The following is a 22,205-nucleotide window of genomic DNA, read 5'->3' on the forward strand; positions in this document are numbered from 1 at the left end:
CTCTCAAACGTTTCCTCTCTCAAAGGCAGTTGCTCTTAGAGTCTGCACATGGCACTTGGGGCCTGCTGGTCGTTGACTACTGCCCTCTGTACCTTGGGTCTAACAGCTGCGAGGCATCAAGATGAGAATGTCTCTTGTTCTAAGACTTAATATAGTTGGGTGCACATGGTAAGCAATAACCACTTATTTTGTTGATCCAAGTGTTCGAACTTTCTTAATTATTCTAGTACCACATTTACTTGTTCTAAGATTTGTCCTCCCCGCCCCCATTTTAATATTTCTTAAGGTGGCACTCACCTTGCTGTTGAGGACATATCCCAGTTTAACTTACAGCATTTCACTTTCTTAGTCGAACATAAACTATAGTGCACCTTACCCTTGATGAAAGCTAGGATGCAATTAAATACTCTATTATGGTTACGATTCTGATATTTGAAATCCTCCGGTAGCTCCCTGTGCCCCCACAGTGTAGTCCCTCACCTCCTTGGCATAGTATACAAACCATCTCACCCCAGTGTTAACCCTGGGGCTCAGCCTCCATCCACAAGTGATGCTGCCAGATCAGCTGTCAGTTATCATGAACTTCCTGTAGATTCCTGAATGCACTGTGCTGCCTCCTGTCACTTTGAATCTTAACACACTCATCCTCATACTTCGCTTTGCCCTTCTCTATCACCTCCCCTGAAAATCTGTTCCTAAGTGGCTTTTCCCAGCTCCCACCGACCCTTGGCAGTCTTTTCTCTCGTGTGGTAAAGCCTGTCACACTGCACCACGGACATGCAGGTTGTCCCCCTGAGAAGAGAAAAGGGACAGTGAGGGCCCCCCAGCATTTGCAGCTCTAGTGCAGAGCCCCATGCCTGGCTTGCAGGAAATGCCAGATCATGACGACAAACGGAGATCATCCTCTGGCTAAAACCAGCTCTTCTTTGCCTACCGCAGGATCTGGATCATTCAAGAGCAGCCAGTCATTATTGCTGTTTTTCTAGGGATTTTTTCCCCCATATATTTAACAGGTCTTTACTCATTTTATAGCACTTTAATTCAGGCGTCAACCACTTCCTAGTCAGATCAGCGGAAGTCATTTTCCTTCCCATACCCTCGATGTATTTCACACCTAGGAATTCTTTTTTTAAAGATCTTATTTACCCATTTGACAGATCACAAGTAGTTAGAGAGGCAGGCAGAGAGAGCAGGGGAAGCAGGCTCCCCGCTGAGCAGAGAGCCTGATTTGCGGCTCCACCCTGGACCCTGAAATCATGACCTGAGCCGAAGGCAGAGGCCTAAATCACTGAGGCACCCAGGAGCCCCAAATCTGGTAATTTTTAATCAACGTGGATTGGCTGCATGAAATAGTTCCTTCTTCAAATATAAATATATAAATATATTGATTAAGTCACACGCAAGTCTTAGGAGAATGTCATACATTTAGTAGCAAACTTGAAATCTTGGCCATTGGTTAGGATTTTTGTTTTGGTTTAATTTGGTTCGGTTTTTGTAATTTTAAAATTCCCTCCAGCCCTTGGCTCTGTCTGACCTGATTGCTTTCAGCTGTTTCTGTAAGAATGTTGTCCCAGCAGCAAAAACTCTCATTGTTTCCAGTGGCGCCCCCTTCTGAACACTTTGTTAATAAAAAGATTTTTTTTTTTTTTTTTTTTTTTTTTTTTGGCTATGGTAAATGTGGAACAACAGTGAGGTATTTCAAAGAGGTGAACCACAGATAAATTTCTCTAAGTGTGGGGTGAGGGTTACTCAAAAAGGAACTTGACAAGGCTTTTAAAGATATCGACAGTCATTATAACATAACGTGACTGATTGTTACCGTGCTCTTAACGGGACAAACCCTTGTTGGCTTCCAAGATAGACTAACATAGTTGAGATGGTTCTAGCGGCCTGCTAGCACAGGGTCTCATGAGGCAGGGATTCTAGCCACTGGCTGTGCAAGGCATGAGGCCTGTTAGTGATTCTATTTTTTCCTCTACAGAATGGGTCTTTCTACATTCCAGGTCCTTTCTACCCCAATAAATAATGCGGCGATTCTCTAAGTGAGTTGTACTTTTGGTTTAAACAGCCAACTGTCTCTTAAAAAGGACTTTTGTTTAAATTCCTTTAAAAAAAAAAGTCCTTTCAAAAAAATCTTTTATTTATTTTTTATCCCATAGGTTTACTCTGATCCTGGAACTTTGTCATTTTGACCTTCTCTGCTGATTAAAATATTCTTCATCATCAGCACCTACTGCTCTCCTCTCCTGGTGTTCTCTCGCGAAGGGGTCTTCTCTAGCTCTTCTAGCAGGAGATGGGCACTTCCCCTCTACCCCTGTTGCCAGACAAACCTTACCTATCCCGCAGGGTCAGGTCGGCCTGGCCTTTTATCTCTTGTTCTCTTCTGAGTGGTTAGTTTTTCATAGATACCGTGCTTTGCTTTTGTCAGGATTTACCCTGGACTATCAAAACCCTTTTCTTGTGCCAGTGAAGCCTAAGAAAGAGTCCTGATGAGTGAACCAGGAACTCGAACAGATCATATTTATCCTGAATGTTCCCTCCAAAATGAAAAATACATTTCTGAGGAGCCTCAAGATCTCTGAGAAGGGAAGTTTCACCAACTCTGTCATGTAGGGGCATCAATTCTGATTCTGTGTCAATTTTCCTACGTTCCCAGCTAATAATTCTCTACCTCAGAAAGCCCACTCTCAAACGTTTCCTCTCTCAAAGGCAGTTGCTCTTAGAGTCTGCACATGGCACTTGGGGCCTGCTGGTCGTTGACTACTGCCCTCTGTACCTTGGGTCTAACAGCTGCGAGGCATCAAGATGAGAATGTCTCTTGTTCTAAGACTTAATATAGTTGGGTGCTCATGGTAAGCAATAACCACTTATTTTGTTGATCCAAGTGTTCGAACTTTCTTAATTATTCTAGTACCACATTTACTTGTTCTAAGATTTGTCCTCCCCGCCCCCATTTTAATATTTCTTAAGGTGGCACTCACCTTGCTGTTGAGGACATATCCCAGTTTAACTGACAGCATTTCACTTTCTTAGTCGAACATAAACTATAGTGCACCTTACCCTTGATGAAAGCTAGGATGCAATTAAATACTCTATTATGGTTACGATTCTGATATTTGAAATCCTCCGGTAGCTCCCTGTGCCCCCACAGTGTAGTCCCTCACCTCCTTGGCATAGTATACAAACCATCTCACCCCAGTGTTAACCCTGGGGCTCAGCCTCCATCCCCAGGTGATGCTGCCAGATCAGCTGTCAGTTATCATGAACTTCCTGTAGATTCCTGAATGCACTGTGCTGCCTCCTGTCACTTTGAATCTTAACACACTCATCCTCATACTTCGCTTTGCCCTTCTCTATCACCTCCCCTGAAAATCAGTTCCTAAGTGGCTTTTCCCAGCTCCCACCGACCCTTGGCAGTCTTTTCTCTCGTGTGGTAAAGCCTGTCACACTGCACCACGGACATGCAGGTTGTCCCCCTGAGAAGAGAAAAGGGACAGTGAGGGCCCCCCAGCATTTGCAGCTCTAGTGCAGAGCCCCATGCCTGGCTTGCAGGAAATGCCAGATCATGACGACAAACGGAGATCATCCTCTGGCTAAAACCAGCTCTTCTTTGCCTACCGCAGGATCTGGATCATTCAAGAGCAGCCAGTCATTATTGCTGTTTTTCTAGGGATTTTTTCCCCCATATATTTAACAGGTCTTTACTCATTTTATAGCACTTTAATTCAGGCGTCAACCACTTCCTAGTCAGATCAGCGGAAGTCATTTTCCTTCCCATACCCTCGATGTATTTCACACCTAGGAATTCTTTTTTTAAAGATCTTATTTACCCATTTGACAGACAGATCACAAGTAGTTAGAGAGGCAGGCAGAGAGAGCGGGGGAAGCAGGCTCCCCGCTGAGCAGAGAGCCTGATTTGCGGCTCCACCCTGGACCCTGAAATCATGACCTGAGCCGAAGGCAGAGGCCTAAATCACTGAGGCACCCCGGAGCCCCAAATCTGGTAATTTTTAATCAACGTGGATTTGCTGCATGAAATAGTTCCTTCTTCAAATATAAATATATAAATATACTGATTAAGTCACACGCAAGTCTTAGGAGAATGTCATACATTTAGTAGCAAACTTGAAATCTTGGCCATTGGTTAGGATTTTTGTTTTGGTTTAATTTGGTTCGGTTTTTGTAATTTTAAAATTCCCTCCAGCCCTTGGCTCTGTCTGACCTGATTGCTTTCAGCTGTTTCTGTAAGAATGTTGTCCCAGCAGCGAAAACTCTCATTGTTTCCAGTGGCGCCCCCTTCTGAACACTTTGTTAATAAAAAGATTTTTTTTTTTTTTTTTTTTTTGTGGCTATGGTAAATGTGGAACAACAGTGAGGTATTTCAAAGAGGTGAACCACAGATAAATTTCTCTAAGGGTGGGGTGAGGGTTACTCAAAAAGGAACTTGACAAGGCTTTTAAAGATATCGACAGTCATTATAACATAACGTGACTGATTGTTACCGTGCTCTTAACGGGGCAAACACTTGTTGGCTTCCAAGATAGACTAACATAGTTGAGATGGTTCTAGCGGCCTGCTAGCACAGGGTCTCATGAGGCAGGGATTCTAGCCACTGGCTGGGCAAGGCATGAGGCCTGTTAGTGATTCTATTTTTTCCTCTACAGAATGGGTCTTTCTACATTCCAGGTCCTTTCTACCCCAATAAATAATGCGGCGATTCTCTCAGTGAGTTGTACTTTTGGTTTAAACAGCCAACTGTCTCTTAAAAAGGACTTTTGTTTAAATTCCTTTAAAAAAAAAAGTCCTTTCAAAAAAATCTTTTATTTATTTTTTATCCCATAGGTTTACTCTGATCCTGGAACTTTGTCATTTTGACCTTCTCTGCTGATTAAAATATTCTTCATCATCAGCACCTACTGCTCTCCTCTCCTGGTGTTCTCTCGCGAAGGGGTCTTCTCTAGCTCTTCTAGCAGGAGATGGGCACTTCCCCTCTACCCCTGTTGCCAGACAAACCTTACCTATCCTGCAGGGTCAGGTCGGCCTGGCCTTTTATCTCTTGTTCTCTTCTGAGTGGTTAGTTTTTCATAGATACCGTGCTTTGCTTTTGTCAGGATTTACCCTGGACTATCAAAACCCATTTCTGGTGCCAGTGAAGCCTAAGAAACAGTCCTGATGAGAGAACCAGGAACTCGAACAGATCATATTTATCCTGAATGTTCCGTCCAAAATGAAAAATACATTTCTGAGGAGCCTCAAGATCTCTGAGAAGGGAAGTTTCACCAACTCTGTCATGTAGGGGCATCAATTCTGATTCTGTGTCAATTTTCCTACGTTCCCAGCTAATAATTCTCTACCTCAGAAAGCCCACTCTCAAACGTTTCCTCTCTCAAAGGCAGTTGCTCTTAGAGTCTGCACATGGCACTTGGGGCCTGCTGGTCGTTGACTACTGCCCTCTGTACCTTGGGTCTAACAGCTGCGAGGCATCAAGATGAGAATGTCTCTTGTTCTAAGACTTAATATAGTTGGGTGCACATGGTAAGCAATAACCACTTATTTTGTTGATCCAAGTGTTCGAACTTTCTTAATTATTCTAGTACCACATTTACTTGTTCTAAGATTTGTCCTCCCCGCCCCCATTTTAATATTTCTTAAGGTGGCACTCACCTTGCTGTTGAGGACATATCCCAGTTTAACTTACAGCATTTCACTTTCTTAGTCGAACATAAACTATAGTGCACCTTACCCTTGATGAAAGCTAGGATGCAATTAAATACTCTATTATGGTTACGATTCTGATATTTGAAATCCTCCGGTAGCTCCCTGTGCCCCCACAGTGTAGTCCCTCACCTCCTTGGCATAGTATACAAACCATCTCACCCCAGTGTTAACCCTGGGGCTCAGCCTCCATCCACAAGTGATGCTGCCAGATCAGCTGTCAGTTATCATGAACTTCCTGTAGATTCCTGAATGCACTGTGCTGCCTCCTGTCACTTTGAATCTTAACACACTCATCCTCATACTTCGCTTTGCCCTTCTCTATCACCTCCCCTGAAAATCTGTTCCTAAGTGGCTTTTCCCAGCTCCCACCGACCCTTGGCAGTCTTTTCTCTCGTGTGGTAAAGCCTGTCACACTGCACCACGGACATGCAGGTTGTCCCCCTGAGAAGAGAAAAGGGACAGTGAGGGCCCCCCAGCATTTGCAGCTCTAGTGCAGAGCCCCATGCCTGGCTTGCAGGAAATGCCAGATCATGACGACAAACGGAGATCATCCTCTGGCTAAAACCAGCTCTTCTTTGCCTACCGCAGGATCTGGATCATTCAAGAGCAGCCAGTCATTATTGCTGTTTTTCTAGGGATTTTTTCCCCCATATATTTAACAGGTCTTTACTCATTTTATAGCACTTTAATTCAGGCGTCAACCACTTCCTAGTCAGATCAGCGGAAGTCATTTTCCTTCCCATACCCTCGATGTATTTCACACCTAGGAATTCTTTTTTTAAAGATCTTATTTACCCATTTGACAGATCACAAGTAGTTAGAGAGGCAGGCAGAGAGAGCAGGGGAAGCAGGCTCCCCGCTGAGCAGAGAGCCTGATTTGCGGCTCCACCCTGGACCCTGAAATCATGACCTGAGCCGAAGGCAGAGGCCTAAATCACTGAGGCACCCAGGAGCCCCAAATCTGGTAATTTTTAATCAACGTGGATTGGCTGCATGAAATAGTTCCTTCTTCAAATATAAATATATAAATATATTGATTAAGTCACACGCAAGTCTTAGGAGAATGTCATACATTTAGTAGCAAACTTGAAATCTTGGCCATTGGTTAGGATTTTTGTTTTGGTTTAATTTGGTTCGGTTTTTGTAATTTTAAAATTCCCTCCAGCCCTTGGCTCTGTCTGACCTGATTGCTTTCAGCTGTTTCTGTAAGAATGTTGTCCCAGCAGCAAAAACTCTCATTGTTTCCAGTGGCGCCCCCTTCTGAACACTTTGTTAATAAAAAGATTTTTTTTTTTTTTTTTTTTTTTTTTTTTGGCTATGGTAAATGTGGAACAACAGTGAGGTATTTCAAAGAGGTGAACCACAGATAAATTTCTCTAAGTGTGGGGTGAGGGTTACTCAAAAAGGAACTTGACAAGGCTTTTAAAGATATCGACAGTCATTATAACATAACGTGACTGATTGTTACCGTGCTCTTAACGGGACAAACCCTTGTTGGCTTCCAAGATAGACTAACATAGTTGAGATGGTTCTAGCGGCCTGCTAGCACAGGGTCTCATGAGGCAGGGATTCTAGCCACTGGCTGTGCAAGGCATGAGGCCTGTTAGTGATTCTATTTTTTCCTCTACAGAATGGGTCTTTCTACATTCCAGGTCCTTTCTACCCCAATAAATAATGCGGCGATTCTCTAAGTGAGTTGTACTTTTGGTTTAAACAGCCAACTGTCTCTTAAAAAGGACTTTTGTTTAAATTCCTTTAAAAAAAAAAGTCCTTTCAAAAAAATCTTTTATTTATTTTTTATCCCATAGGTTTACTCTGATCCTGGAACTTTGTCATTTTGACCTTCTCTGCTGATTAAAATATTCTTCATCATCAGCACCTACTGCTCTCCTCTCCTGGTGTTCTCTCGCGAAGGGGTCTTCTCTAGCTCTTCTAGCAGGAGATGGGCACTTCCCCTCTACCCCTGTTGCCAGACAAACCTTACCTATCCTGCAGGGTCAGGTCGGCCTGGCCTTTTATCTCTTGTTCTCTTCTGAGTGGTTAGTTTTTCATAGATACCGTGCTTTGCTTTTGTCAGGATTTACCCTGGACTATCAAAACCCTTTTCTTGTGCCAGTGAAGCCTAAGAAACAGTCCTGATGAGTGAACCAGGAACTCGAACAGATCATATTTATCCTGAATGTTCCCTCCAAAATGAAAAATACATTTCTGAGGAGCCTCAAGATCTCTGAGAAGGGAAGTTTCACCAACTCTGTCATGTAGGGGCATCAATTCCGATTCTGTGTCAATTTTCCTACGTTCCCAGCTAATAATTCTCTACCTCAGAAAGCCCACTCTCAAACGTTTCCTCTCTCAAAGGCAGTTGCTCTTAGAGTCTGCACATGGCACTTGGGGCCTGCTGGTCGTTGACTACTGCCCTCTGTACCTTGGGTCTAACAGCTGCGAGGCATCAAGATGAGAATGTCTCTTGTTCTAAGACTTAATATAGTTGGGTGCACATGGTAAGCAATAACCACTTATTTTGTTGATCCAAGTGTTCGAACTTTCTTAATTATTCTAGTACCACATTTACTTGTTCTAAGATTTGTCCTCCCCGCCCCCATTTTAATATTTCTTAAGGTGGCACTCACCTTGCTGTTGAGGACATATCCCAGTTTAACTGACAGCATTTCACTTTCTTAGTCGAACATAAACTATAGTGCACCTTACCCTTGATGAAAGCTAGGATGCAATTAAATACTCTATTATGGTTACGATTCTGATATTTGAAATCCTCCGGTAGCTCCCTGTGCCCCCACAGTGTAGTCCCTCACCTCCTTGGCATAGTATACAAACCATCTCACCCCAGTGTTAACCCTGGGGCTCAGCCTCCATCCCCAGGTGATGCTGCCAGATCAGCTGTCAGTTATCATGAACTTCCTGTAGATTCCTGAATGCACTGTGCTGCCTCCTGTCACTTTGAATCTTAACACACTCATCCTTATACTTCGCTTTGCCCTTCTCTATCACCTCCCCTGAAAATCTGTTCCTAAGTGGCTTTTCCCAGCTCCCACCGACCCTTGGCAGTCTTTTCTCTCGTGTGGTAAAGCCTGTCACACTGCACCACGGACCTGCAGGTTGTCCCCCTGAGAAGAGAAAAGGGACAGTGCGGGCCCCCCAGCATTTGCAGCTCTAGTGCAGAGCCCCATGCCTGGCTTGCAGGAAATGCCAGATCATGACGACAAACGGAGATCATCCTCTGGCTAAAACCAGCTCTTCTTTGCCTACCGCAGGATCTGGATCATTCAAGAGCAGCCAGTCATTATTGCTGTTTTTCTAGGGATTTTTTCCCCCATATATTTAACAGGTCTTTACTCATTTTATAGCACTTTAATTCAGGCGTCAACCACTTCCTAGTCAGATCAGCGGAAGTCATTTTCCTTCCCATACCCTCGATGTATTTCACACCTAGGAATTCTTTTTTTAAAGATCTTATTTACCCATTTGACAGACAGATCACAAGTAGTTAGAGAGGCAGGCAGAGAGAGCGGGGGAAGCAGGCTCCCCGCTGAGCAGAGAGCCTGATTTGCGGCTCCACCCTGGACCCTGAAATCATGACCTGAGCCGAAGGCAGAGGCCTAAATCACTGAGGCACCCCGGAGCCCCAAATCTGGTAATTTTTAATCAACGTGGATTGGCTGCATGAAATAGTTCCTTCTTCAAATATAAATATATAAATATATTGATTAAGTCACACGCAAGTCTTAGGAGAATGTCATACATTTAGTAGCAAACTTGAAATCTTGGCCATTGGTTAGGATTTTTGTTTTGGTTTAATTTGGTTCGGTTTTTGTAATTTTAAAATTCCCTCCAGCCCTTGGCTCTGTCTGACCTGATTGCTTTCAGCTGTTTCTGTAAGAATGTTGTCCCAGCAGGGAAAACTCTCATTGTTTCCAGTGGCGCCCCCTTCTGAACACTTTGTTAATAAAAAGATATATTTTTTTTTTTTTTTTTTTTTTTTTTGGCTATGGTAAATGTGGAACAACAGTGAGGTATTTCAAAGAGGTGAACCACAGATAAATTTCTCTAAGGGTGGGGTGAGGGTTACTCAAAAAGGAACTTGACAAGGCTTTTAAAGATATCGACAGTCATTATAACATAACGTGACTGATTGTTACCGTGCTCTTAACGGGGCAAACACTTGTTGGCTTCCAAGATAGACTAACATAGTTGAGATGGTTCTAGCGGCCTGCTAGCACAGGGTCTCATGAGGCAGGGATTCTAGCCACTGGCTGGGCAAGGCATGAGGCCTGTTAGTGATTCTATTTTTTCCTCTACAGAATGGGTCTTTCTACATTCCAGGTCCTTTCTACCCCAATAAATAATGCGGCGATTCTCTAAGTGAGTTGTACTTTTGGTTTAAACAGCCAACTGTCTCTTAAAAAGGACTTTTGTTTAAATTCCTTTAAAAAAAAAAGTCCTTTCAAAAAAATCTTTTATTTATTTTTTATCCCATAGGTTTACTCTGATCCTGGAACTTTGTCATTTTGACCTTCTCTGCTGATTAAAATATTCTTCATCATCAGCACCTACTGCTCTCCTCTCCTGGTGTTCTCTCGCGAAGGGGTCTTCTCTAGCTCTTCTAGCAGGAGATGGGCACTTCCCCTCTACCCCTGTTGCCAGACAAACCTTACCTATCCCGCAGGGTCAGGTCGGCCTGGCCTTTTATCTCTTGTTCTCTTCTGAGTGGTTAGTTTTTCATAGATACCGTGCTTTGCTTTTGTCAGGATTTACCCTGGACTATCAAAACCCTTTTCTTGTGCCAGTGAAGCCTAAGAAAGAGTCCTGATGAGTGAACCAGGAACTCGAACAGATCATATTTATCCTGAATGTTCCGTCCAAAATGAAAAATACATTTCTGAGGAGCCTCAAGATCTCTGAGAAGGGAAGTTTCACCAACTCTGTCATGTAGGGGCATCAATTCTGATTCTGTGTCAATTTTCCTACGTTCCCAGCTAATAATTCTCTACCTCAGAAAGCCCACTCTCAAACGTTTCCTCTCTCAAAGGCAGTTGCTCTTAGAGTCTGCACATGGCACTTGGGGCCTGCTGGTCGTTGACTACTGCCCTCTGTACCTTGGGTCTAACAGCTGCGAGGCATCAAGATGAGAATGTCTCTTGTTCTAAGACTTAATATAGTTGGGTGCACATGGTAAGCAATAACCACTTATTTTGTTGATCCAAGTGTTCGAACTTTCTTAATTATTCTAGTACCACATTTACTTGTTCTAAGATTTGTCCTCCCCGCCCCCATTTTAATATTTCTTAAGGTGGCACTCACCTTGCTGTTGAGGACATATCCCAGTTTAACTTACAGCATTTCACTTTCTTAGTCGAACATAAACTATAGTGCACCTTACCCTTGATGAAAGCTAGGATGCAATTAAATACTCTATTATGGTTACGATTCTGATATTTGAAATCCTCCGGTAGCTCCCTGTGCCCCCACAGTGTAGTCCCTCACCTCCTTGGCATAGTATACAAACCATCTCACCCCAGTGTTAACCCTGGGGCTCAGCCTCCATCCACAAGTGATGCTGCCAGATCAGCTGTCAGTTATCATGAACTTCCTGTAGATTCCTGAATGCACTGTGCTGCCTCCTGTCACTTTGAATCTTAACACACTCATCCTCATACTTCGCTTTGCCCTTCTCTATCACCTCCCCTGAAAATCTGTTCCTAAGTGGCTTTTCCCAGCTCCCACCGACCCTTGGCAGTCTTTTCTCTCGTGTGGTAAAGCCTGTCACACTGCACCACGGACATGCAGGTTGTCCCCCTGAGAAGAGAAAAGGGACAGTGAGGGCCCCCCAGCATTTGCAGCTCTAGTGCAGAGCCCCATGCCTGGCTTGCAGGAAATGCCAGATCATGACGACAAACGGAGATCATCCTCTGGCTAAAACCAGCTCTTCTTTGCCTACCGCAGGATCTGGATCATTCAAGAGCAGCCAGTCATTATTGCTGTTTTTCTAGGGATTTTTTCCCCCATATATTTAACAGGTCTTTACTCATTTTATAGCACTTTAATTCAGGCGTCAACCACTTCCTAGTCAGATCAGCGGAAGTCATTTTCCTTCCCATACCCTCGATGTATTTCACACCTAGGAATTCTTTTTTTAAAGATCTTATTTACCCATTTGACAGACAGATCACAAGTAGTTAGAGAGGCAGGCAGAGAGAGCGGGGGAAGCAGGCTCCCCGCTGAGCAGAGAGCCTGATTTGCGGCTCCACCCTGGACCCTGAAATCATGACCTGAGCCGAAGGCAGAGGCCTAAATCACTGAGGCACCCCGGAGCCCCAAATCTGGTAATTTTTAATCAACGTGGATTGGCTGCATGAAATAGTTCCTTCTTCAAATATAAATATATAAATATATTGATTAAGTCACACGCAAGTCTTAGGAGAATGTCATACATTTAGTAGCAAACTTGAAATCTTGGCCATTGGTTAGGATTTTTGTTTTGGTTTAATTTGGTTCGGTTTTTGTAATTTTAAAATTCCCTCCAGCCCTTGGCTCTGTCTGACCTGATTGCTTTCAGCTGTTTCTGTAAGAATGTTGTCCCAGCAGTAAAAACTCTCATTTTTTCCAGTGGCGCCCCCTTCTGAACACTTTGTTAATAAAAAGATTTTTTTTTTTTTTTTTTTTTTTGTGGCTATGGTAAATGTGGAACAACAGTGAGGTATTTCAAAGAGGTGAACCACAGATAAATTTCTCTAAGGGTGGGGTGAGGGTTACTCAAAAAGGAACTTGACAAGGCTTTTAAAGATATCGACAGTCATTATAACATAACGTGACTGATTGTTACCGTGCTCTTAACGGGGCAAACACTTGTTGGCTTCCAAGATAGACTAACATAGTTGAGATGGTTCTAGCGGCCTGCTAGCACAGGGTCTCATGAGGCAGGGATTCTAGCCACTGGCTGGGCAAGGCATGAGGCCTGTTAGTGATTCTATTTTTTCCTCTACAGAATGGGTCTTTCTACATTCCAGGTCCTTTCTACCCCAATAAATAATGCGGCGATTCTCTCAGTGAGTTGTACTTTTGGTTTAAACAGCCAACTGTCTCTTAAAAAGGACTTTTGTTTAAATTCCTTTAAAAAAAAAAGTCCTTTCAAAAAAATCTTTTATTTATTTTTTATCCCATAGGTTTACTCTGATCCTGGAACTTTGTCATTTTGACCTTCTCTGCTGATTAAAATATTCTTCATCATCAGCACCTACTGCTCTCCTCTCCTGGTGTTCTCTCGCGAAGGGGTCTTCTCTAGCTCTTCTAGCAGGAGATGGGCACTTCCCCTCTACCCCTGTTGCCAGACAAACCTTACCTATCCTGCAGGGTCAGGTCGGCCTGGCCTTTTATCTCTTGTTCTCTTCTGAGTGGTTAGTTTTTCATAGATACCGTGCTTTGCTTTTGTCAGGATTTACCCTGGACTATCAAAACCCATTTCTGGTGCCAGTGAAGCCTAAGAAACAGTCCTGATGAGAGAACCAGGAACTCGAACAGATCATATTTATCCTGAATGTTCCGTCCAAAATGAAAAATACATTTCTGAGGAGCCTCAAGATCTCTGAGAAGGGAAGTTTCACCAACTCTGTCATGTAGGGGCATCAATTCTGATTCTGTGTCAATTTTCCTACGTTCCCAGCTAATAATTCTCTACCTCAGAAAGCCCACTCTCAAACGTTTCCTCTCTCAAAGGCAGTTGCTCTTAGAGTCTGCACATGGCACTTGGGGCCTGCTGGTCGTTGACTACTGCCCTCTGTACCTTGGGTCTAACAGCTGCGAGGCATCAAGATGAGAATGTCTCTTGTTCTAAGACTTAATATAGTTGGGTGCACATGGTAAGCAATAACCACTTATTTTGTTGATCCAAGTGTTCGAACTTTCTTAATTATTCTAGTACCACATTTACTTGTTCTAAGATTTGTCCTCCCCGCCCCCATTTTAATATTTCTTAAGGTGGCACTCACCTTGCTGTTGAGGACATATCCCAGTTTAACTTACAGCATTTCACTTTCTTAGTCGAACATAAACTATAGTGCACCTTACCCTTGATGAAAGCTAGGATGCAATTAAATACTCTATTATGGTTACGATTCTGATATTTGAAATCCTCCGGTAGCTCCCTGTGCCCCCACAGTGTAGTCCCTCACCTCCTTGGCATAGTATACAAACCATCTCACCCCAGTGTTAACCCTGGGGCTCAGCCTCCATCCACAAGTGATGCTGCCAGATCAGCTGTCAGTTATCATGAACTTGCTGTAGATTCCTGAATGCACTGTGCTGCCTCCTGTCACTTTGAATCTTAACACACTCATCCTCATACTTCGCTTTGCCCTTCTCTATCACCTCCCCTGAAAATCTGTTCCTAAGTGGCTTTTCCCAGCTCCCACCGACCCTTGGCAGTCTTTTCTCTCGTGTGGTAAAGCCTGTCACACTGCACCACGGACATGCAGGTTGTCCCCCTGAGAAGAGAAAAGGGACAGTGAGGGCCCCCCAGCATTTGCAGCTCTAGTGCAGAGCCCCATGCCTGGCTTGCAGGAAATGCCAGATCATGACGACAAACGGAGATCATCCTCTGGCTAAAACCAGCTCTTCTTTGCCTACCGCAGGATCTGGATCATTCAAGAGCAGCCAGTCATTATTGCTGTTTTTCTAGGGATTTTTTCCCCCATATATTTAACAGGTCTTTACTCATTTTATAGCACTTTAATTCAGGCGTCAACCACTTCCTAGTCAGATCAGCGGAAGTCATTTTCCTTCCCATACCCTCGATGTATTTCACACCTAGGAATTCTTTTTTTAAAGATCTTATTTACCCATTTGACAGATCACAAGTAGTTAGAGAGGCAGGCAGAGAGAGCAGGGGAAGCAGGCTCCCCGCTGAGCAGAGAGCCTGATTTGCGGCTCCACCCTGGACCCTGAAATCATGACCTGAGCCGAAGGCAGAGGCCTAAATCACTGAGGCACCCCGGAGCCCCAAATCTGGTAATTTTTAATCAACGTGGATTGGCTGCATGAAATAGTTCCTTCTTCAAATATAAATATATAAATATATTGATTAAGTCACACGCAAGTCTTAGGAGAATGTCATACATTTAGTAGCAAACTTGAAATCTTGGCCATTGGTTAGGATTTTTGTTTTGGTTTAATTTGGTTCGGTTTTTGTAATTTTAAAATTCCCTCCAGCCCTTGGCTCTGTCTGACCTGATTGCTTTCAGCTGTTTCTGTAAGAATGTTGTCCCAGCAGCGAAAACTCTCATTGTTTCCAGTGGCGCCCCCTTCTGAACACTTTGTTAATAAAAAGATATATATATATTTTTTTTTTTTTTTTTTTGGCTATGGTAAATGTGGAACAACAGTGAGGTATTTCAAAGAGGTGAACCACAGATAAATTTCTCTAAGGGTGGGGTGAGGGTTACTCAAAAAGGAACTTGACAAGGCTTTTAAAGATATCGACAGTCATTATAACATAACGTGACTGATTGTTACCGTGCTCTTAACGGGGCAAACACTTGTTGGCTTCCAAGATAGACTAACATAGTTGAGATGGTTCTAGCGGCCTGCTAGCACAGGGTCTCATGAGGCAGGGATTCTAGCCACTGGCTGGGCAAGGCATGAGGCCTGTTAGTGATTCTATTTTTTCCTCTACAGAATGGGTCTTTCTACATTCCAGGTCCTTTCTACCCCAATAAATAATGCGGCGATTCTCTAAGTGAGTTGTACTTTTGGTTTAAACAGCCAACTGTCTCTTAAAAAGGACTTTTGTTTAAATTCCTTTAAAAAAAAAAGTCCTTTCAAAAAAATCTTTTATTTATTTTTTATCCCATAGGTTTACTCTGATCCTGGAACTTTGTCATTTTGACCTTCTCTGCTGATTAAAATATTCTTCATCATCAGCACCTACTGCTCTCCTCTCCTGGTGTTCTCTCGCGAAGGGGTCTTCTCTAGCTCTTCTAGCAGGAGATGGGCACTTCCCCTCTACCCCTGTTGCCAGACAAACCTTACCTATCCCGCAGGGTCAGGTCGGCCTGGCCTTTTATCTCTTGTTCTCTTCTGAGTGGTTAGTTTTTCATAGATACCGTGCTTTGCTTTTGTCAGGATTTACCCTGGACTATCAAAACCCTTTTCTTGTGCCAGTGAAGCCTAAGAAACAGTCCTGATGAGTGAACCAGGAACTCGAACAGATCATATTTATCCTGAATGTTCCCTCCAAAATGAAAAATACATTTCTGAGGAGCCTCAAGATCTCTGAGAAGGGAAGTTTCACCAACTCTGTCATGTAGGGGCATCAATTCTGATTCTGTGTCAATTTTCCTACGTTCCCAGCTAATAATTCTCTACCTCAGAAAGCCCACTCTCAAACGTTTCCTCTCTCAAAGGCAGTTGCTCTTAGAGTCTGCACATGGCACTTGGGGCCTGCTGGTCGTTGACTACTGCCCTCTGTACCTTGGGTCTAACAGCTGCGAGGCATCAAGATGAGAATGTCTCTTGTTCTAAGACTTAATATAGTTGGGTGCACATGGTAAGCAATAACCACTTATTTTGTTGATCCAAGTGTTCGAACTTTCTTAATTATTCTAGTACCACATTTACTTGTTCTAAGATTTGTCCTCCCCGCCCCCATTTTAATATTTCTTAAGGTGGCACTCACCTTGCTGTTGAGGACATATCCCAGTTTAACTGACAGCATTTCACTTTCTTAGTCGAACATAAACTATAGTGCACCTTACCCTTGATGAAAGCTAGGATGCAATTAAATACTCTATTATGGTTACGATTCTGATATTTGAAATCCTCCGGTAGCTCCCTGTGCCCCCACAGTGTAGTCCCTCACCTCCTTGGCATAGTATACAAACCATCTCACCCCAGTGTTAACCCTGGGGCTCAGCCTCCATCCCCAGGTGATGCTGCCAGATCAGCTGTCAGTTATCATGAACTTCCTGTAGATTCCTGAATGCACTGTGCTGCCTCCTGTCACTTTGAATCTTAACACACTCATCCTCATACTTCGCTTTGCCCTTCTCTATCACCTCCCCTGAAAATCAGTTCCTAAGTGGCTTTTCCCAGCTCCCACCGACCCTTGGCAGTCTTTTCTCTCGTGTGGTAAAGCCTGTCACACTGCACCACGGACATGCAGGTTGTCCCCCTGAGAAGAGAAAAGGGACAGTGAGGGCCCCCCAGCATTTGCAGCTCTAGTGCAGAGCCCCATGCCTGGCTTGCAGGAAATGCCAGATCATGACGACAAACGGAGATCATCCTCTGGCTAAAACCAGCTCTTCTTTGCCTACCGCAGGATCTGGATCATTCAAGAGCAGCCAGTCATTATTGCTGTTTTTCTAGGGATTTTTTCCCCCATATATTTAACAGGTCTTTACTCATTTTATAGCACTTTAATTCAGGCGTCAACCACTTCCTAGTCAGATCAGCGGAAGTCATTTTCCTTCCCATACCCTCGATGTATTTCACACCTAGGAATTCTTTTTTTAAAGATCTTATTTACCCATTTGACAGACAGATCACAAGTAGTTAGAGAGGCAGGCAGAGAGAGCGGGGGAAGCAGGCTCCCCGCTGAGCAGAGAGCCTGATTTGCGGCTCCACCCTGGACCCTGAAATCATGACCTGAGCCGAAGGCAGAGGCCTAAATCACTGAGGCACCCCGGAGCCCCAAATCTGGTAATTTTTAATCAACGTGGATTTGCTGCATGAAATAGTTCCTTCTTCAAATATAAATATATAAATATACTGATTAAGTCACACGCAAGTCTTAGGAGAATGTCATACATTTAGTAGCAAACTTGAAATCTTGGCCATTGGTTAGGATTTTTGTTTTGGTTTAATTTGGTTCGGTTTTTGTAATTTTAAAATTCCCTCCAGCCCTTGGCTCTGTCTGACCTGATTGCTTTCAGCTGTTTCTGTAAGAATGTTGTCCCAGCAGCGAAAACTCTCATTGTTTCCAGTGGCGCCCCCTTCTGAACACTTTGTTAATAAAAAGATTTTTTTTTTTTTTTTTTTTTTTTTGTGGCTATGGTAAATGTGGAACAACAGTGAGGTATTTCAAAGAGGTGAACCACAGATAAATTTCTCTAAGGGTGGGGTGTGGGTTACTCAAAAAGGAACTTGACAAGGCTTTTAAAGATATCGACAGTCATTATAACATAACGTGACTGATTGTTACCGTGCTCTTAACGGGGCAAACACTTGTTGGCTTCCAAGATAGACTAACATAGTTGAGATGGTTCTAGCGGCCTGCTAGCACAGGGTCTCATGAGGCAGGGATTCTAGCCACTGGCTGGGCAAGGCATGAGGCCTGTTAGTGATTCTATTTTTTCCTCTACAGAATGGGTCTTTCTACATTCCAGGTCCTTTCTACCCCAATAAATAATGCGGCGATTCTCTCAGTGAGTTGTACTTTTGGTTTAAACAGCCAACTGTCTCTTAAAAAGGACTTTTGTTTAAATTCCTTTAAAAAAAAAAGTCCTTTCAAAAAAATCTTTTATTTATTTTTTATCCCATAGGTTTACTCTGATCCTGGAACTTTGTCATTTTGACCTTCTCTGCTGATTAAAATATTCTTCATCATCAGCACCTACTGCTCTCCTCTCCTGGTGTTCTCTCGCGAATGGGTCTTCTCTAGCTCTTCTAGCAGGAGATGGGCACTTCCCCTCTACCCCTGTTGCCAGACAAACCTTACCTATCCTGCAGGGTCAGGTCGGCCTGGCCTTTTATCTCTTGTTCTCTTCTGAGTGGTTAGTTTTTCATAGATACCGTGCTTTGCTTTTGTCAGGATTTACCCTGGACTATCAAAACCCATTTCTGGTGCCAGTGAAGCCTAAGAAACAGTCCTGATGAGAGAACCAGGAACTCGAACAGATCATATTTATCCTGAATGTTCCGTCCAAAATGAAAAATACATTTCTGAGGAGCCTCAAGATCTCTGAGAAGGGAAGTTTCACCAACTCTGTCATGTAGGGGCATCAATTCTGATTCTGTGTCAATTTTCCTACGTTCCCAGCTAATAATTCTCTACCTCAGAAAGCCCACTCTCAAACGTTTCCTCTCTCAAAGGCAGTTGCTCTTAGAGTCTGCACATGGCACTTGGGGCCTGCTGGTCGTTGACTACTGCCCTCTGTACCTTGGGTCTAACAGCTGCGAGGCATCAAGATGAGAATGTCTCTTGTTCTAAGACTTAATATAGTTGGGTGCACATGGTAAGCAATAACCACTTATTTTGTTGATCCAAGTGTTCGAACTTTCTTAATTATTCTAGTACCACATTTACTTGTTCTAAGATTTGTCCTCCCCGCCCCCATTTTAATATTTCTTAAGGTGGCACTCACCTTGCTGTTGAGGACATATCCCAGTTTAACTTACAGCATTTCACTTTCTTAGTCGAACATAAACTATAGTGCACCTTACCCTTGATGAAAGCTAGGATGCAATTAAATACTCTATTATGGTTACGATTCTGATATTTGAAATCCTCCGGTAGCTCCCTGTGCCCCCACAGTGTAGTCCCTCACCTCCTTGGCATAGTATACAAACCATCTCACCCCAGTGTTAACCCTGGGGCTCAGCCTCCATCCACAAGTGATGCTGCCAGATCAGCTGTCAGTTATCATGAACTTCCTGTAGATTCCTGAATGCACTGTGCTGCCTCCTGTCACTTTGAATCTTAACACACTCATCCTTATACTTCGCTTTGCCCTTCTCTATCACCTCCCCTGAAAATCTGTTCCTAAGTGGCTTTTCCCAGCTCCCACCGACCCTTGGCAGTCTTTTCTCTCGTGTGGTAAAGCCTGTCACACTGCACCACGGACATGCAGGTTGTCCCCCTGAGAAGAGAAAAGGGACAGTGAGGGCCCCCCAGCATTTGCAGCTCTAGTGCAGAGCCCCATGCCTGGCTTGCAGGAAATGCCAGATCATGACGACAAACGGAGATCATCCTCTGGCTAAAACCAGCTCTTCTTTGCCTACCGCAGGATCTGGATCATTCAAGAGCAGCCAGTCATTATTGCTGTTTTTCTAGGGATTTTTTCCCCCATATATTTAACAGGTCTTTACTCATTTTATAGCACTTTAATTCAGGCGTCAACCACTTCCTAGTCAGATCAGCGGAAGTCATTTTCCTTCCCATACCCTCGATGTATTTCACACCTAGGAATTCTTTTTTTAAAGATCTTATTTACCCATTTGACAGATCACAAGTAGTTAGAGAGGCAGGCAGAGAGAGCAGGGGAAGCAGGCTCCCCGCTGAGCAGAGAGCCTGATTTGCGGCTCCACCCTGGACCCTGAAATCATGACCTGAGCCGAAGGCAGAGGCCTAAATCACTGAGGCACCCCGGAGCCCCAAATCTGGTAATTTAAATCAACGTGGATTGGCTGCATGAAATAGTTCCTTCTTCAAATATAAATTTATAAATATATTGATTAAGTCACACGCAAGTCTTAGGAGAATGTCATACATTTAGTAGCAAACTTGAAATCTTGGCCATTGGTTAGGATTTTTGTTTTGGTTTAATTTGGTTCGGTTTTTGTAATTTTAAAATTCCCTCCAGCCCTTGGCTCTGTCTGACCTGATTGCTTTCAGCTGTTTCTGTAAGAATGTTGTCCCAGCAGTAAAAACTCTCATTTTTTCCAGTGGCGCCCCCTTCTGAACACTTTGTTAATAAAAAGATTTTTTTTTTTTTTTTTTTTTTGTGGCTATGGTAAATGTGGAACAACAGTGAGGTATTTCAAAGAGGTGAACCACAGATAAATTTCTCTAAGGGTGGGGTGTGGGTTACTCAAAAAGGAACTTGACAAGGCTTTTAAAGATATCGACAGTCATTATAACATAACGTGACTGATTGTTACCGTGCTCTTAACGGGGCAAACACTTGTTGGCTTCCAAGATAGACTAACATAGTTGAGATGGTTCTAGCGGCCTGCTAGCACAGGGTCTCATGAGGCAGGGATTCTAGCCACTGGCTGGGCAAGGCATGAGGCCTGTTAGTGATTCTATTTTTTCCTCTACAGAATGGGTCTTTCTACATTCCAGGTCCTTTCTACCCCAATAAATAATGCGGCGATTCTCTAAGTGAGTTGTACTTTTGGTTTAAACAGCCAACTGTCTCTTAAAAAGGACTTTTGTTTAAATTCCTTTAAAAAAAAAAGTCCTTTCAAAAAAATCTTTTATTTATTTTTTATCCCATAGGTTTACTCTGATCCTGGAACTTTGTCATTTTGACCTTCTCTGCTGATTAAAATATTCTTCATCATCAGCACCTACTGCTCTCCTCTCCTGGTGTTCTCTCGCGAAGGGGTCTTCTCTAGCTCTTCTAGCAGGAGATGGGCACTTCCCCTCTACCCCTGTTGCCAGACAAACCTTACCTATCCTGCAGGGTCAGGTCGGCCTGGCCTTTTATCTCTTGTTCTCTTCTGAGTGGTTAGTTTTTCATAGATACCGTGCTTTGCTTTTGTCAGGATTTACCCTGGACTATCAAAACCCATTTCTGGTGCCAGTGAAGCCTAAGAAACAGTCCTGATGAGAGAACCAGGAACTCGAACAGATCATATTTATCCTGAATGTTCCGTCCAAAATGAAAAATACATTTCTGAGGAGCCTCAAGATCTCTGAGAAGGGAAGTTTCACCAACTCTGTCATGTAGGGGCATCAATTCTGATTCTGTGTCAATTTTCCTACGTTCCCAGCTAATAATTCTCTACCTCAGAAAGCCCACTCTCAAACGTTTCCTCTCTCAAAGGCAGTTGCTCTTAGAGTCTGCACATGGCACTTGGGGCCTGCTGGTCGTTGACTACTACCCTCTGTACCTTGGGTCTAACAGCTGCGAGGCATCAAGATGAGAATGTCTCTTGTTCTAAGACTTAATATAGTTGGGTGCACATGGTAAGCAATAACCACGTATTTTGTTGATCCAAGTGTTCGAACTTTCTTAATTATTCTAGTACCACATTTACTTGTTCTAAGATTTGTCCTCCCCGCCCCCATTTTAATATTTCTTAAGGTGGCACTCACCTTGCTGTTGAGGACATATCCCAGTTTAACTGACAGCATTTCACTTTCTTAGTCGAACATAAACTATAGTGCACCTTACCCTTGATGAAAGCTAGGATGCAATTAAATACTCTATTATGGTTACGATTCTGATATTTGAAATCCTCCGGTAGCTCCCTGTGCCCCCACAGTGTAGTCCCTCACCTCCTTGGCATAGTATACAAACCATCTCACCCCAGTGTTAACCCTGGGGCTCAGCCTCCATCCACAAGTGATGCTGCCAGATCAGCTGTCAGTTATCATGAACTTCCTGTAGATTCCTGAATGCACTGTGCTGCCTCCTGTCACTTTGAATCTTAACACACTCATCCTCATACTTCGCTTTGCCCTTCTCTATCACCTCCCCTGAAAATCTGTTCCTAAGTGGCTTTTCCCAGCTCCCACCGACCCTTGGCAG

The sequence above is a fragment of the Mustela lutreola genome, chromosome 1 (genome assembly GCF_030435805.1).
Source record: "Mustela lutreola isolate mMusLut2 chromosome 1, mMusLut2.pri, whole genome shotgun sequence".
NCBI lineage: Eukaryota > Metazoa > Chordata > Mammalia > Carnivora > Mustelidae > Mustela > Mustela lutreola.